At 41.2% G+C, this 16,272-nt stretch overlaps 1 long non-coding RNA gene across 1 annotated transcript; it reads left to right on the forward strand.

The window, feature by feature from the left end:
• The first annotated feature begins 14,576 nt into the window (after nt 1-14,576).
• LOC140690123 (uncharacterized) lies at nt 14,577-15,758 on the forward strand. Its single transcript, XR_012065309.1, has 3 exons — nt 14,577-14,819; nt 15,048-15,144; nt 15,581-15,758. It is a non-coding gene; the product is annotated as an uncharacterized lncRNA (long non-coding RNA).
• The last annotated feature ends 514 nt before the right edge of the window (nt 15,759-16,272 follow it).

A 16,272-nucleotide genomic window follows, 5' to 3' on the forward strand; every position in this document is an offset into this window, starting at 1 on the left:
ATGTGAGGAACATCACTGCCTGAGGTCCTAAGAGCTCCTAGAAACAGGTTGATATTTGTATCTGAACTTATTAGCAGCTCCCACAAAAGGAAATAGAATTAGTAAATATTTTGGCATGCTTCGGGGGAAAAAAATAACTGAAGTTGCTGAAGTGCATTGCTTTTGCTGGTGATGTAACCTAATGGAATTCCCTCGTGGGGCACTGTGAAAGTTGTACCGTCGAGGATAGAGGGGACCAATTTCTCATAAGAAATCGCATAGTAAGCATCATGGCTTTATTTGTGAGGGCTGATCACATGAAAACTTAGAAAAAGTAACTTTGTGAATGACCAAAATGAAATACTCCAGGCAGAGAGCTTTTTTTGTAGTGACACCAATTTCTCCCAGGAAGACTCCATATTCCTTTTGAAATATCATCAGAAGGCCATGTTTATTATGAAGGGTTTTCCTACCCCTTTGTCCAGAAGAAGAGTTCATTTCTACCTGTGATGTGCCTTCTACACCAAGATTTCTGAAGGAAGCTACTCAAAAGAGACAAAATGAACATACCAAGGAACAGTAAAAATAGTTCAACAGAGTGGTTACAAATGTTTTTATCATGATCAAAAAAAAAATGAAATAATGCCCATCAGCCGTACTGCTGTGAGGAGGGAGCTTACCAAGAGAAGACCCGACTTTATCAGAGCAGAAATGTCCCCCAAAGTATGAAATGTGGGATTCAGATACACAGCACCTTTTCATTGATACCTCGAGAAAGCTTATCAGTGTGTTCTTGTTTGATGAAATCTGGGACAGAATCTTGTTGGGGAAAAGAAGTCAAGAAGAAGGGAAAAAAAGGTTCAAAAGTAGTTGAAATATCCTCCAGAGGAAGTGCCTAAGTAAAAATAAGTAGTCTACTGAATATCTAGGATTCTGGCAGAACCACTGAAACTTCACAAAGGACAAAGCTGGATATGGCCACATGTTTTGATTGAAAAAGACACCTGCACACCAATGTTCATAGCAGCACTATTTACAACAACCAAGACATAGAAACAGCCTAAATGTCCATCGACAGATGACTGGATAAAGAAGAAGTGGTATATTTATACAAAGGAATACTATTCAGCCATAAAAACCAACAACATAATGCCATCTGCAGCAACATGGATGCTCTTGGAGAATGTCATTCTAAGTGAAGTAAGCCAGAAAGAGAAAGAAAAATACCATATGAGATTGCTCATATGTGGAATCTAAAAAAAGAAAGAAACAAAGAAAGAAAAGAAAAAGACAAATGAACATAAATACAAGAACAGAAACAGATTCATACAATACAAACTTGTGTTTGCCAGGGTGGGGGAGGGGACAGACTGAGAGTTCGAAATTTTTAGATACTGACAAGTATATATGGAATAGATAAACAAGATTATACTGTACAGCACAGGGAAATATATACAAGATCTTGTGGTAGCTCACGGTGAAAAAGTATGCAACAATGAATATATGTATGTTCACGTATAACTGAAAAATTGTGCTCTACGCTGGAAACTGGCACAACAGTGTAAACTGACTATAACTCAATAAACTTAAATTAAAAAAAAAAACTTTGGAAACTTAAGTAAAGCCTTATTAGGATGGATAGGGATGGGTTGCACGGGTGGGAGGAACCACCGGCTGGTGCAGGGGGTTGGGGTTGAGTTCGGATGGGGCAAGATCTCCTCCTGAAATTAAAAGAAGTTGATAAGGACGGGGGCCTTGGAGGGGGGGTACTGGATTCAGGAAGAACTTCTGGGAAGCCGGGAAGGCCCGAGGACACTGAGATCACATGAGGAAGGACAGTTCGGGCTGACAGTGCCACCCAAGCTGTAGCCAAGAAGCCTAATTTTCAAGTTCCACAACATTCTGCCTGATTTCAAATAGCCAGACACAGTTGAAAAGACAAAATATAATTGGGAATGGAGGCCAATGATTGGGAAAAAAAAATCTTTAAATCAATCAATGAAATAAGAAAAAGAAACCTTATCATGTAGTGCCGAAAAACACCCATTTTATCGTCAGACGACCCAAGTTTAAATCCCAGCTGTACCACTGCACTCACTGTATGGTCTTGGCTGGCTTATTTAATCTTTTGACTTAGTTTCCATATGCATAAAGTGGGAATAATGATATTGTCTGCCTCCTGGGATTGCAAAACTAGATTTGAAGTGTTTAGAACATGGCCTGACACTTAAGTTTCCTTATTTTTTTTCCAGAACAATTACTAACCACACAAAAAAGTGGAAACCAGCTAAAATTTTTAAAGTCATCTAAAAAATAATTTTTGTTTTGCTCATTTATCTTTTGTTTTGGTAAGAACACAGGCTCTACCTTCAACGAATTTTTAATTGCACGATACAGCGTTGCTCAGTACAGGCATGGATGTCCTGCAGCAGCTCCCTGGGACATATTCATCTTGCATAACTGAATCTTTATATCCATTGAACATCTGCGGTATCTCCTCCTCCCAGTCCCTGGCCACCACCATCCTGCTCTCTGCCTCCGCATTGCAGCATCGTTCACGAGAGCCAAGACATAGAAACAAACTTGATGGCCATCGAAAGATGAGTGGATAAAGCAAATGTGACATATACATAGAATGAAATATTATCCAGCCTTAGAAAAGAAGGCAATCCTGCCACGTTCATCAACATGGATGAACCTTGATGACATTATGTGCAGTGAAATAAGCCAGTCATGGGGGGACATACACCTGCTTAGGCGCATTTCTAGGAAGTATCTGAACCAAATTTAAATTCAGCTTTGGGGAGCCTTTCAAATATATGTAGAGGGAATTTATTTCCTTCATTTCTTGTTTTGAGTGATACAGAGATTTGAAATGCTTTTAAAAGTAGAGGAAAAGCCAATTTCTAACCATTTTTGACCTGAAAACCCTAGATGTGAAAGACTCTTAGAAGGAAGCACCTTGCTTTGACATTGTTTTGTTTTGTTTTTTTTTCTCTTTTCTTTTTCCGAAGGGAAGCCAAGGAAAGCACTTGGATATTGGAATGCCAACAGGATCTCAGTCGTCGGGTAGTAAAGTCAATTTTCTAGTAAGTGTCGTTAGCCCGAAGTGCATCATCCCCACAGAAGGAGAGGCGTATTCAAACTGAAACACACAGAATCCAAACATCTGAGTTACACGTTTGCCTCGTATAACATAGCTTTTCTCTATATGGGCCCAGATGTTCCATGAGTCTATCCAAGGAAAACAGAACAAAACAGAAATATTGTGTTCGGTGAGTGGAGTATTAAACTCCTGGGCGACGAAGACAGCTTGTCTCCTCTAAGAGGGCGGGGGCATGCTGGGTTTTCCTAATCAAATCTTGAGCTGGGGGTACGAGCTTGTGTATCCCCTTCCCACCCAGAAGGTGGGCTGGTGGCAAGCGTGCCCGATACCAGCACATTACTGGGAATTAATTCATTCAGAAAATATTTCCTGCCCATCTATGAATGATGTTCCGTGCGTGGGGATGGGCCCTGGGGATTGTCACCCTGCAGGGCTGCAAGCACTGAATTTGGATTGTCTCGTGGGAAGACAGACAAGGCAGAGCGAAACCAGTAAGATAATTCCAGATAAGCATAAGTGTCATGAAGAAGTGAAACACAGTAATGAGACGCAGAATAGGCTGTCAAGACATTTTTGTGGAATGAAAGAAGGAAAGCAGTTCCTCTACAAATGTCACTTGGCAGTCGCTCCAGGCAACACAGATGCCCCCTTCCTAAGGTTACTGGTGGTGAATTTTCTTCCTCAACAGCTAGGCAATAAAAGTCCATAAACGGAGCATTCCCTGGCCCCCATCGTGACTCCCTAACCCCCAGAACCCCCACAAGTTTCATCATAGAAGCAAGTTTGGTCTTTTGTGGAAGACCTCTCAGCTGAGCTCCTCGATCTGGTCAGACAGAAACTCTTTCGAGTGCTTTCTATAATCCAGGTATTGGCCCCCAAACTCGACATGTTTTTCGCAGTCAGCACACATAGCAGCATTCTAATCTAGGTAATATTTTTCTCCCCTGTTTTACACATTAGAAGGTTAAGGCACAGAGAAATTTAGTAACGTGCTGAAGGTCAGACATCTGCTAAATGGCAGAGTCGAGATTTAAACTGAAGCAATTTGGCTTCAGGGTCTGAGCTCTTTCTGTGATGCCGTGGAGAACGGAGGACCTGTAACAATAAGGATAAGGTAGTTCCCTCCCCACCCCTCTCCCTCTGCATGTGCACACACTTCTCCCCAAGTCTCTGAGCACACCAGCTTGGTTTGCAGGGAGAACCATCTCGGGGAGACACGTGCATGGTACCTGCGAGGGAGATGTTCTCCCTTCCTGCTCTGTGTTCCTCACGTACCTCCTTCAGATAATCAAATAGTGGGTTCCTGACACTTAGCGCCCCTGGACTCCAGAAAAGAGCAGGATGATGCCCTTAGGGAGATGAAATTTTGCTGCATGAAATTATGTTTGTATTTGTCCCTCTCTTCACTAAACTATAAACTGCTAGAGAGCACAGTTTTTGTTCTGGTTACTATTTTACCCCCCAGCATTTAGCAAAGTTCCAGACACATAAGATGATTTCTAAGGCACATATGAAATGAATGAATGAGTGAGCGAGGCAATGACAACCCCAAACCTACATGGATTGAGTCCTCGATTTGCTTTCCCTCTTCCACTGTGGAACAGTCATTTTTGGAGACAGCAGCGCCCCTCCACGCAGTTAAATGCGGCAGCTCTCAGCTGGACCATCGATGTCACAGAGAAATTAAGAGAATGAAAGTGATTGTTGCTTTGAACCCTCCACAGCCGAGGAACCTTGATTTAGACCCCCTTCTAAAATAATTATCTTTTGATAAACATGCATTTGGTCTCATCCACTCTTTCACAAGTTGTTCCTGTGTTTGGTGCTCTGTTTTGACTCCAAGCTTCCTTCTGGGTCCCCATCTGTCAGTGGCGAAGTGCTGCAATCATGACTTCCCCTCCGTCAGATCTGCTAGTTCCCACCCACTCAGTTGCTATAGCACTTGAGCGTCACTCGAAAGATCCTTGTTTTTAATACTGCACATTTTTCTCTACCATTCATTTACTTACACCCTTTCACAGATTTTCGCTGACATGCTACTGACTTTGACACTTGACAGTTTTCTGGAGCTTTTGCTAAGTAAATTGAAAATGGGAATAGGACAACAGGAATCCAGCCCGTCTCCAAACCCTCACGTCCTTTCCTGTTGCATCATCTGAAATGCCGCTGTGGTCCCCACTTTCCCGCAGAGTGGAGATCTATCACCGTTTGGTACGAGTTTGCCATGTTTGTTTACTACTGTCATTGGTAGAAATGTCCAATGTAGCAATTTGAAAACTGGGCTGAAATAGAGAGAAAATACTTGAAAATCATATATCTGGTAAAAGACTCATATCCAGACTATGAAGGAAGAACTCTTACAACTCTGCAATGCAAAGACATATAACCCCATTTAACAGTGGGAAAGGATTTGAAGAAACATTTTCCCAAAGGAGACATACAGACGGCCAACAGCACGTGAAAAGACGATCACTATTGTTCATCACTAGGGAGAATGCAAATCAGAAGTCACAATATACAACTTCACACTGACTACATGGCTGCCGTCAAAAAACAAACACAGTAACAGTTGCCAGGGATGTGGAGAAGTTGGAACCCTCCCACTTTGCTGACGGGGATGTGAAATGGCCCAGCCAGCTTGGAAACCAGCTCATAGTTCCTCGAAAAGTCCAACATGGGGTGACCGTGGGACCCAGCAATTCCACTCCTGGGTACGCACCCCAGGGAGGTGAAAATTATGTCCTCGGAATTGATACATTAATGCTCATAACGGGGCTATTTCAACAGCCTACCTGTGTCCATCAGCTGGTAAGTGGATAAACAAAACATAGTGCACTCACACGCAGGAATAATGTTCTTCCGTGGAAAAGTACCACGGTATTTTGGATGCACCTCGAAAACATTACGCTAATGAAAGAGCCGAGACAGAGGGCCATGCATTGTGCAATTTCAAATCTATGAACGTCCAGAAAAGGCAAATCCACAGAGAGACAGAGTCGTTTCGTGGTTGTCAGAGGGGAGAAATGGCGGTGGCTGGCTATGCACAGGGGATTTCTTTTAAGGATGGTGAAAAATGTTCTAAAATTAGATTACAGTGATGGTTACACAATCCTGTGGAAATACCCAAACCACTGACTTGCACAGTTTTACATTATGTGAATCAGAGCACAATAAATCTGTTTTTCAAAAGAGAATTCTGTAACCCTCCAAACCCCTAACAAATGGAGGTCATCGATTCATCGGAAAAGGGTAAAAGGGCAAAACCATTTCACAAGCTGAGTTATCAGTGCGTGTGAGTGGGACCCATTACCATCTTTGTGGGACACATCAGGACATTGTCAGACATAAGTGCTAGAAAGGTCTTCATCAGAAGAATATGTACGTTTTGTATTTTCTCTTGTATTAATGCATCTCATTAGAGAATATACGTTTTTCAATTTACATATCTCAGAGGAAAACTGAAAACTTTTTAATCAATTTAAAATAGCATAAAAGGACAATATACAATAAATATATAAAGATTTATATTATTAAAATAATGTGATTAATGAGTTTTTTTTTTCTCATTTTCTGGACCTTTTGCTTTTGGAAGGATAATAGGGGTGTTGTTCACTGTGGGTAGAAAGTTTGCAGATTTTGTGTAGATTTGTGGATTTTGGCCTACTTCATTCTACGACTGTGATACCGGATTTGGGATCACGGCTGGGGCACACCAGCGATGTCCCTCTTAGATTTTGTCAGAACTCATACCTGTAGACATTCCTAGAAGGATGTCACCCATAAAATCATAAGGTCTCAAAAGATAACAAAGGGCAGACAACTCATTTACCATGTTGTGTGGATACCAAGTGAGTATGAATTTCAGATGCATATTTTGTGTGTGTGTGTGTGTGTGTGTGTGTTCCTATTCCCAGAAGATTTAAGACCTCATTTCAAATTGTTAAATTGCATAGGAAGGTGATTCTATATATCAAGATGTTAATTCTCTTTATACGGAAGAAATGAAACTGGTATGAAACTAGGGTATTTAATTTTGGAATCATATTTTAGTAAGAGAAACCTGGTTTCTATTGACTCAGGAGATTCTTGTCATGTCAAATTTATGGCGGTGGAGTTTTGTGGAAGCAAACATATATAAATTTATAAGTTTCCTGTATAATTGGGAAGCATAGATAAAAATAATTTGACATTGAAATTTATACTTAAAAAATTGTGCACTTCGTTGCAATCAATTTTTCATTATGCTGTTGAGATCAATAGCTACAAATAAGATATAAAAACTCTTTTATTGATGGGGCACATGTCAGTATAAAATGTGTAGTTTCTATAGCATTTCAGGGGTGGAAAATTGTATTATACAGTTCGTAGTGATATTCTGAATGCTCTGTAGGGAATGCCTATTAAAATCAATGTACAGTAAGTCAACATGAGAATATATTATAACATTGAGAAAGGGCAGAGTGCATGTAAAAAAGACACAACTGTTTTTAAAAATATTACCTTGTGTTCTTTTGTAAAGAATTGGGTTGGGTTGTTAAAATAATAAGGATACATGAGTTTGGTTTTTTTTCATCATTTGAAAACTAGTCCAGTTTGGTCATTAGCATGTCTGATTACCTCACATAGCTGTTTGACTTATGACCATTACTGAATAAAATGTGTCTGTTCCCAAAAACTTCATACTGATGAGTCCACAACAGAATGGCCACAGACCATGCTTTTATGAAAGAGACATGGAGGGGAGGGAACAAAGGATGCAGACAATCTTTGAGCACCAAAAAGACATGTTGTGCGTGCTCTTGGCCATGGTATTTCAGGTCCTAAAACTGTGATCACAAGCCCTGTCATGCCCTTCACTTAGAAAATAAATATGATCTGAGCAATAACGGTAGTAAGAAATATTTTCGTGTTTGATCGCTAAAGAGTGGTGGACTTGGTTAACTTTACGTGTGTTTTTTTTTTTTTTTTGATGAATAAAACCATAGATCGTAAAGTTCTCAGATTTATTTTAAACAGCCAGACTATTTCTAAATTTACTTCATGCAATCACTCCTGCTTCAGTGATAATCCATTTGGCAATAATATAAATACATTGTAATCTGTGACAAATTGTGTCTTCTGTCCTATTAGAAACTATACCAGTTTTTACATTTCTTGTCATTGAAATAAGACTCGATAAAACAAATAGCTCCACAGTGAGACCTGTTTCAAACAGGCTCATATTATATTTATAGTCAAATAATATGTATTCATTATCTGGACCAACGTGGCGCTCTGCAGGGCACCCACACCTACTTATGAAGCAAAAATGGAGATGGAATTCACCTAGAAAGATTGATATTCAGATTTCGAGAAGTATATATTTCTAATTTAAAGGATAATTTATTTCCCAGTAAGGTGATTATGAGTCAGCAGTACTTTGAAGGAAAGAACGGAGAAATACCTGACTTGCTGGGTGCCTTGAAAGTGTGTGTGTGTGTGTGTGTGTGTGTGTGTATGAAAGAGTCATCACTGATAAAATCCTGTTATTATACAAATATCTATCCAACCACACCCTCAGAACCTTGGGGCATTCAAAGGTTGAATTACTAAGAAGCTTTTAATTTCACAGGAGAGCTGTATTAGTCTTTTAGGGCAAGAGAACATCTTATTCCAGGGAGGCCACACTTTATTGAATACATTTAATATATGCTTCTCAGTGTTATTGTGAATGGAACAAAGTTTAAAATGTGCTTAAAAAGAAACCTCATTCTTGAGCATATGAGGACACACTCACACGCATGCACACATCACATTTCTGTCTCTGGGAATGAGTCCTAGTTTAAACATGCACGTTTCAGTGGTGTTCACAAGTTATTTGTAGGTTATCAGAAATGAAATAGCATTTAAATATAGCATTGCATATGTTTGTTTACTCAAATGTTCTAATATTGAAGTTTGCAGGAATTAAGTCTAAAATAAAGTGAAGGTACAGACACAACATTAACCAGTCTTGACATAGACTGCATAATGTTGCATCTCAATGGAAGGAGAGAAAATACTCATTTCAAATATATTGTACAAGTTCTCTGGGAATAAATTCGAAGTATGATCGGTGTCACACAGCAACAAACAAAAAACATCTGTGCGCCCCGTGTCTAACTCAGCGTTGGAGAAACCTTGGCCCGTGAGAAATGGATCTTGTACGAGTTTTAGGAAAGCATGTGTGTGCCTACTTAGGTTTTGAGGTTAAAAAAGTATTCATGGCTTGATTTAGCAAGTTAGGCTTCCGGAGGAAAGAAATTAAGGTGATTTTATTTTAACAAGAAGAATAATGTCACTCAAAGTAAAAAAAAAAAAAAAACTAATGAAAGAAAAAAGTCAGATTGGGAGGTAAGGTAGTAAAAATTAGCTGAGAGATAAGCTGAGTGATGAGGCCATGGGGGAGGTCGGCGAGAAATAGGAAGCGGAAGTGGTACCCATTGTCTAGACAGCTCTGGGGATTATGTGATACTATTTAGGTTACGAATTTTTAAAGATCCAAACATAAACTCCAACCACAGTGTCATTTTAAGGAGGCAGTGCAGTGCAGAGGGAAGGATCCAGGTCCTGGAATCAGACAGTCGAAGGTCATGTGCCGTCTCTGCTCTCAGGTATTTCTGTTCTTTGTCTCCAACAGTTACTTTCTTTCAAGTCATTCAGACATTCGATGCCTCCGTTTCCTTATCTATAAAATGGGGCCGTGATAGTGTGGGTGTGACATTTATATTAATCAATACTTGCTAAACAATTAAAACAGTTCTTCCATTAAGCTAGCCATTGTGATAGTCAAACTGCAACATTTGATATGATGCATTTTAAAGTGTATATGCAGTTATGTCAGTGTGAGTGCGAACTAATTCCTGATAACTGGCTTCAGAGACATACACTGAAGCTATTTTTAATTACAATGAATTCACTCGAAATAGACTGAAGACTTAAATGTAAGAACCGAACTGTTGTGCACTTGGAATTTGTTCAGAGAGTGGACCCTAAGCGTTCTCACCACATGCAAAAAAATGTTAACTCTGAGAATTGATAGATGTGCCAGTTAACCTGATTGTGGCAATCATTGCACAAGGTATACAAATGCCAAAGCATCACACGGTGCACCTAAAATATATGGGATTTTATGTCAATTATGGCTCGATCAAGCTAAAAAAAACTAATGAATAAAAGACCAAGTGACAAATAATTTAATACAATATTTTTTCAAGAGCAGAAAAATATTTGAAGCCCAAAGAACTATAAAGGAATAAAAATATGTATTTTATTATTTGCCCTTTTTCTTTTTTATTGAAGTATAATTGATTTATAATGTTGTGTTAGTTTCTAGTGTACAGCATAGTGGGGTGTGTATATATATATATATACAAACACATATATATATATATATACACACACACATATATATATATATATACACACACATATATATATTTATATTTTTTGTTATATTCTTTTTCATTATAGGTTACTACAAGATACTGAATATAGTTCCCTGTGCTGTACAGCAGGACCGAGTTGTTTGTTTAATACATAGTAGTTTGTATCAGCCAATTCCAAGCTTCTCATTTATTCCTCCCCTTATGTGTCCTTTTCTTTCTTACAACATATTTCTTCCAATTAAAAGAAGCAAATTGCTGCCATTAGGCCATAATCACCGCCATCGCCTTACCGTGAAGCTGAAGGATGCTACACAAGGACTCAGTGCTCTCCAGTTTTATAATCTCTTCTGTGCTCGGTCAGCAATCCTAGAACCACAGACTTTTCAAGATTAAAAAAAACAGAGAAATTGTCTTATATGTTTTTAAAATTTCTTCCAGCAATTTGTGAGGACAGCATCGGCTTCCTCATATTTGCAGTAACATTCTGAAACTAATGCTCCCAGACTGAACGTGTCCTCAAGTGTTAGCCTTATTATAAGCGAATGATAAACAGAGCTGGCCATAGCATTAGGAGGTGAGATTTTCTGGCATCATGAGATCTTCTACGTTTACCTGAACCATAGGTTTAATATACATCATTACGTTTAAATAACGTTTATTAGCTGAATTCAGTATTCAATCTTTGTTGAATGTCTAGACGCTGGGGACAGGAAAATGAATAATCTACAGCCCTAATGTTCAAGTAGCACCAGGTACACGGACACCTGCTGAGCTTGGTGACAGGAGTGTCCTCTCTTTGGATAAACTTCACTTGGATGAGACTCGTCAAGTGTCTGTTTCTGCATCACTGTAAAATGTGGACTATCAGGACGCAGCAAATGGCTTGGGGCCAGTGATTTGGTTTTGAGGGCAGCGTTCTGCTGGGCACAGGAAAAAGTGAGAAACAGGCACTAAACACTGGGATTAGAGTTGGGAGGAAAACGTCTTTGTAGACCTCCCGGATGTTAACACTAATTATGAAATATGATAGCCACTGAAATGTTTACTCAGCTCTTGAGAGTAAGGACAATGGTACCCAGGGGAAACGCACGTTATCTCTGAACAAAATGAAGGTTTATTCGCAAACGTATGTTAGGGCAAGAAATCACAAAAAATTTTTAATATAAACAAGAAGCCCACACGTGCAGTAGCACCACGATACACACATGAACAGAGGACCGACAAAGCAGAGGCAAATTGACACATGGGCTTCCCTCATTTTATTCCAAACCGTTTTTTCCTTTCTAAGGAAAGCTGACCCTTCCCTGAAGGAAGAGTGATGTAGGCGTGCATTTTTACTGAAGCAGGTACCTGGTTCTGGCAGGTGCAGCTCCCACCCAGAAAGACTTTCTTCCGCTGTCCGTGTCGGCTATAGGCTTTTCAAAATTAATGGCCTGGGTCGAGAGAGGGGCATGTTTGCAGCCGGGGATAGAGGAAAGGGAGCATAAATGCACTTCTACCAAAAGACTCTGAGGAAACATTTACAAGGAGATGGAATTTTAAAAAAGTAATAATCCTGGGATGATAAAGTAATTGGATTGAATCTGATTGTAGTCTACAGCGGGCTTTATTTTTATTTTATGCCATGCGGTTTTATTACTGGGCTGACCTCAGGCCCCGCCGGCCTTGCCCAGCGGCTCTCAGCATCACCGCGGGGCCAACGGTGCTCCCGCTATGAGAGGTTCCTGGTGGCGTCTATTCATTTGCGTAGGAGAGCATAAATACTTCCTGTAGATACTACTGAGGGACAATTATTTCGACAACTTCTTTTTTTTTTTTTTTTGAATTGCTGGCTGTAGTGGGAAATTGATCTGAACAGAAAAGGAGAAAGAACCGCGCCAGGCACCCTGAGCGCTCGCAGGTGACCCCACGCCAAGCACTCACTGGTTTTAAAGCGTCCTGGTGTCCGGATACTTTGAAGAAATAAGCATTGTAAACGTTGTACCCCCATCAGCCCATCCATTTATTAAATTGTAAAAATATAATTCATGTCTTTAAATATATGTCTCTGTGTGTTAACAGAGGATACATCTGAGGCACTTTAACCAGCCAGCATGAGACCCCCAAATACACTGTAGTGAAGAATATTGTATCTTTTTGTGGTTTTCCTTGGTATTTCTCAAACCATGAAAAGAAACATTCGAATCCTGAAAAGCAGCTTGAAACTACACATAATTGTTTGCATGAGAAGCAGGGCCAGCGTCCAGGGCCCCACGCTCAGAAGGGGGCCCCACGCGTGGCTTAATGCTCTGTGGACGCCATCTTGAAATTGTTAATAATTTAACTTTGAATTTGTGTTTTTGTAAGTGAAATGGACGATAAATGTGCATGGAGCTCAGAGCCCCCCCTCTTGTGTGGCCCATCTCCCCAGGATGGGGGTCTCAGCTGCCCACCCCCTGCCCCCACCCAGCGACCTCTGCTGCCTCCTGCCCCAGCAGGGCCTGGGCACGTGCAGAGTGGGACGCCCTTATGGCTGCAGAGGTCTGCTGTCACCCTGAATCTCTCCTGTGTCCAAGCAACTGTGGTTGGGATTACCAAATAAAAGATGACCATGTCGGGTCTAGTGAGCAAGAGAGAGAGAAAAATGGGCCATTGCCACAGAAATAAGAATTTGAGGGGTTTTTGCTGTTGCTGTCTGAGTAAGGGGCCACACATTTTCATTTCAGACAGGGCCTTACAAATTATGTAGCTGGCCCCACTTAGGGTGCTGTTTACCTGAACCAATTATGACCCATACCAGGTGTGGATGTAATAATGCCCCTAAAACCCCACCCATCATCTGTTTGTGGAGTATGAGTGATGGTGAGTGACAGGTGACCTTGGCATGGCTCGCACAGTGTGCTGGTCCTTGTGCTCTGTGGCTGGTGAGGAAGAACTCAGGGGACAGTGGCTCTCGGCCAGGGCTTGGGGCCCCCAGGGGGCTGGGGCTGTGGGCATGGTAGAGGCCGGGGTCCCTCCTGTCCCTGCCCAGAGAGCTTTCTTCTGTCTCAGAATAAATGCAGAAGTGGTGGGGAAGAAAAATAAGACCAGTTTCTTTCCCAATTTTCCATCTTTAAAATGAGAGGGGCTTGGTTTTCTTTTTATTTTTTAACTGTGATCCTGGTTCAGGATTCAAGACATCCTAGGGTACCTTTCTGTGGGTGCACAACTCTCTCCTGAAATGTTCCGTAGCTTCCGTCCACGGGTCCTTCCTTTTCCCCATCTCTTGGGATCCTGCCTGGGTGATTAAGCCTGGTGGATTCTCCCGGTCTTTTTCTCTGTCCGGTGTCTTCCAACTCTTTATGGTCCCCTCGGAAGGTGGTTACCCTCTCCAAACTCATCTATTCTGTTATCTCTCCCGTTTCTTTTTCTCTCTTTTCTTCCTTTATGATCATTTCCCAGATTTCAACGGTATTATCTGATTAGATGATGATGATGATGATTTGACTACTATTATTAGATTATTTGCTTATTTACTCTGTTTCACCTCCTCTCGGCAAACTAGACCGTCCTGTACAATACCTGCAACCTGCTCAAACGTTTTAAATCTTAAAACCCCTAACTATCCCAGTGGCTTGAAATCTGAGTATTCTCCAGAGCACAGAATCCCCACTGCCTTTACAGCCCGCTGGCGGGATTTGCTTCTCACTTTGGGGGGAAATCTATTCTCTGCAGAATATTCCCACACATGTCTGTGCCTATTTCTCAGAGCAATGCCACAAAAGACGTGACCCCTTTGCTCCCAGTCACCTTTCACGGTGCTGAATCGCCCCGGACGTCGGGGCCAGTCAGCGCGATTTGATTTGCTATGGTCAGGAGAAGATTATATCGAACAGACGATGTCATTTCCAGGTTCAATGGGCACAGATTTAAAACTAGTCCTCTCTTTGACCCTCTGGGTTCTCTTGAACTCTGGCACCTTCTTTGACGGTGTTTGTGAATGAGTGAATTCATGAGGATTCAAGGTTATTTTAATGACAATAGCCCGGCGGTGACAACGGGAGTGGAAGGGCCAGGGTCCCAGCCTGACGCGCCCTCACCAAAGCGACTTCCTTCCTGACAGACTGACTGCGGAGTGAATTCCTGTCCCCGGTCAGAAGCTGGGAGCAGTTGTGCGGCTGCTACTGATCTGTGAACATGACATGCCTGAGAATACCGCGTCACCATGGCAACAACAAACACGGGCTACATTCCATTAGCCGCGGTGACTCAGGGAGTCACACAGATAATGCGCTGGACCTGGCCAAGCGCCCACAGAGGCTTATGGGAAACTCATGATGAATTAACTTCAGCGTGTTATGTCTCCTTTGGTATGGGCTCTCTTTTTGGCTCCTTAAGTCCTTACTATTTTATGGGATTTGTTACCAAAAAATACCTAAAAACCCATGAAACAGTCCACTCCCAGGAATCCACATTTAGGACTATTTTCTGCTTACTTAAAACATACCCACCATCCTCACAGCTACTTTTTTTTTTTTCCAATTTCTTCCATGACTCTAGATTCACTGTTTTATCTTTTTTTGTTTCCTAAAAATTAGGGACAAGGAGTTTAAAAAATTACATGGCACTTGTCTTCAAATGATTTTCTTTGAAACATCTAGAATGAGCTTGACGTGGACAGCTTTTCTCATGGAGGTCAGTGACATGAAGGTTTTTTTTGAAGTGAGAGCTCCTGGATCCAAAGGAGAGGAAAGCTGAGCCCTTTGATATCTTCAGTGCACTTGAAGGGCGGCTGGTTCTAGATAAGATTAAAGGATGTAGACATGTTCAGAATAACTTTGAATGTGGGAAATTCATAGCGTTACATCAGCTCATATTAATGGCCTACCCTCAATGGCCTAAATTCGAAAGAGTTTTGATTCTTCTTCAAGGAAAAATCTGATCGATTGAGTAAAGATTTTGTCTTCTTTCTTATAACTAAGTCCTTTTTTTAACTCCAGGGAAGAAAGATACTGATGTAACTCATAAGACTATGCCATCCTGCCTTTTTCATGCCAGGCCCAGGGGTTCTTTTGGGTACCTCCCTCCCCTTGGCCCCACCACTGAAGGGTCGTGCTGACTTCTTCTGCAGCCCAGACGTATGCCACGTGGCCATGAGTTGGCGCAGAGATACGGATGGAATCATACGTTATGATTGGCTGGATGAGAAATCAGGATAGACTGTCCCTGCTCCCAAGGAATGATGCAACTGATGTACCGCAAGGAGTACTGCGTTCTGTAATTTCGAATAAAAGGATAAATTCAGCCTATTAGTGAATTTTCTTTAACCGTGCCATAATCTGCCTCAGAAGTGTGACTCAGAGTATTAAACATGAGAATTTTTAGTAATTATAAACGTGCATATATCTAATACTGTTTTTTTCCCAGATACCTTTTAATAAACAAAATTAAATCACTCACTCACACACACAGTTATCTCCTCATGGTCAAAGATATATTTCTTAACTTTCCTTATTCTCTTCCCCAACAAAGCAATAGAGTTAATCTGAGTTCTTGTGAGATCTCATATGTTTTATACTGCTCCTTGCAGCCAATATCCATCTTGTTTTTAGTGATGTGTGTGTGTGTGTGTGTGTGTGTGTATTTGTCCTGAAGCAGGACTGAGGCCTGGAGAGAAACGGGAGTGAGCAGTCCTGGTCGGTGTGAGTTGTGTTGGGGACCTCAGGTGGGAGAGGGAAAGGACCTAGCTTACCCAGAGTTTGCTTGCGAAGTCAACTAAGGAACTCAGGCCTGGGAAGACTTTCGAGCAGGACAACGACATGG

Source organism: Vicugna pacos, chromosome 28 (assembly GCF_048564905.1).
Source record: "Vicugna pacos chromosome 28, VicPac4, whole genome shotgun sequence".
Lineage (NCBI taxonomy): Eukaryota > Metazoa > Chordata > Mammalia > Artiodactyla > Camelidae > Vicugna > Vicugna pacos.